Here is a 2,082-nt window from a genome sequence, read left to right as displayed (position 1 = left end):
GGTCATTTACTCTAGTCCCTTGGTCTTCTGGGCTTTATGGTTTTTTTTTTTTTTTTTTTGCAGAGGGGGAAATTTGGGTTTTGGTTTTTGTTTGTTTGTTTGGACTGTGTGTGTGTATGGTATATATATGTATATACATGTGGATATTTGTATGTGCATGGGGGTATGTGTGGATATGTGTGTGTATGTGTGGATATGTGTGGGGGTGGGTGAGAGAGGGAGAGAAAGAGAGTGAGAGAGAGTGAGGGAGAGAGAGAGAGAGAGAGAGAGAGAGAGATTCATATGCCAGCTTTACCAAGGCTCTGTAATGTAATTATGCAGTTGCGGGTTGCGGTCAGGAGTTTTGACATCTTCTGCATTGCTCTTTGATTATTCTGAGGGTTTTGTGTTTTATATAAATTTTAAGGTAGATAGCCATGGGGTCTCCAACTGCATGCCAGATTAACTGGAGAGACTTTGACAGCCCAGGCCAGCACAGTTCCTGCAGCTGCCACTCGACTTTCCTATACATGAAAAAAAAATTTAGGGTAGATTTTTTTTTAGTCCTATGCAGAATGTCACTGTAATTTTAATGGGAATGCATTGAACCTGTAGATTATTGTCAATAATCTACATTTTCACAATATAAATTCCCCCTTCCCATGAGTATGGGAAGTTTTCTCATCTTGTACTGTATTAACTAATTTTTCTCTTTTGTGTTTTGATGATTTCTACATAGAAATATTTTAATTCCTTAATTGGGTTTATTCATAGAGCCTTATTCTTATCTCTACTTTTTGAACCTATTACAAGTAGGATTTTTATCCTAGTTTCTCTTCAGCAAGTTTATTGTTGAAATATTAGGAATGGGCTGTTCAGTGTATGCTGATCTTGCATCTGGCGTGTGCCTGGATGGCGCTTATCAGCTCTGAGACTTTGCAATGGTGTCTTTGGTATGTTTTACATAGCAATCATGTTCAGATAAGTAAACCTGGACATCATCTTTCCTACTGGCATCTCTGCTGTTCCTTCTCTTGTCTTATTGCCCAAAGGCTTTGGACAATGTGTCAAATAAGTCCAGAGAGAGTGGACATGCACTTCTCACTTGTGAATATGGAGGAGCTGCTTTCTTGTAATTCTCACTTAGCAGAACGTTTATAGGTTTGTTATCTGTAATCCTCATTGTGGTGAGGGGTATTCCTTCTACTCCTGATCTTCTCAAAGTTATTAATCATGAAGGAATGGATACTTACCTATCAAAGATATTTTATCAATTGAAATTATTATAAGTTTTTGTTATTCATCATTTTATATACAGTGTTAACATTTATTTATATAGGTTGAACTAAGAACTTACATTTTACATTAATGTATACAATCAATTTGGCTGTGTTTAAGTTTTTATGTTATGCCAATAATTGGGGCAGGTGAATGGAAAAATAATGATCAGCTAAACAGATGAAGCCTTCCTCTCCTCAGTGTAAGCTCATTATGAATTGCATTAAAAAAATAGTTGCTGGCCTTTGGAGGAAGTCACAAGGAATTGCTAACAACAACGTAAGTGTCTATATCTTGTACTCATTACAAATTATCATTAAACTGTATTATTAGTGTTATTGCTTTGTTCTGCCTGTGCATGATGTGATGGTGCTTTGTGGTGTCAATTTTCTCCTCCACCTCCAAGGGGGTTACAAGGATCGAACTCCCATTGTCAGACTGAAGTCTCAAGGACATTTACCCACTGAGCAACTGCTCCAGCCCAGTGACTCACAACGTCTAATATAACAGCTCTTAGTGCACAAGAATTATTTGCAATCCTGTTAGTATAATATTAAATTGAGTAACATAAGTTAAGTAGTTATGCACAGCTTATCCATATAATTGCCTCTTTATGGTTATTTCAATTATATTAAAGCTAGAATATAATAATAAAAATTTGAAGCAATTACTTAGTGCAATAATATTATACAACATTTTCATATATTTAAAAAATTCTGTAGCATCATTTTTCTCAAATTAAGGCCATCTGAAAGATAAAATAAATAGAAAATTCACATTGACCAAAATGGTAATTAAAAGTATAAGATATTAAAGTCTGATGTT

At 35.3% G+C, this 2,082-nt stretch overlaps 1 non-coding gene across 1 annotated transcript; it reads left to right on the top strand.

Moving 5' to 3' along the window:
- The first annotated feature begins 364 nt into the window (after positions 1-364).
- On the top strand, positions 365-511 carry LOC119815954. The gene has a single exon (XR_005285625.1). It is a non-coding gene; the product is annotated as a small nucleolar RNA SNORA44 (small nucleolar RNA).
- The last annotated feature ends 1,571 nt before the right edge of the window (positions 512-2,082 follow it).

The sequence above is a fragment of the Arvicola amphibius genome, chromosome 5 (genome assembly GCF_903992535.2).
Source record: "Arvicola amphibius chromosome 5, mArvAmp1.2, whole genome shotgun sequence".
In the NCBI taxonomy this organism is placed as follows: Eukaryota; Metazoa; Chordata; class Mammalia; order Rodentia; family Cricetidae; genus Arvicola; species Arvicola amphibius.
Note: the sequence above shows the minus strand (reverse complement) of the source record. Positions and strands in the feature narration are given on the sequence as shown.